Genomic DNA, 237 nt, shown 5'->3' on the forward strand with positions numbered 1-237 from the left:
CGGATGTTGGGGCCGGACTCGTCGGTGCTGGCGTCGAAGTGCACGGTGACACATGTGGCGTTGGCTGTGGCGTCGAAGTGCACGGGTTCACATAAGGTGTCGGTGCGATAGTCGTCGGTGTCGGAGTAGGCTTCACGGTTGCTGTCGTCGGTGTTGGTGTCGGCACCACAGTGGCCGTCGTTGGTGTCGGTGTCGGCATCACAGTGGCCGTCGTGGGCGTCGGCGTTGGCTTTACGG

The sequence above is a fragment of the Saprolegnia diclina genome (genome assembly GCF_000281045.1).
Source record: "Saprolegnia diclina VS20 unplaced genomic scaffold supercont1.4, whole genome shotgun sequence".
NCBI classification, from domain to species: domain Eukaryota; phylum Oomycota; class Saprolegniomycetes; order Saprolegniales; family Saprolegniaceae; genus Saprolegnia; species Saprolegnia diclina.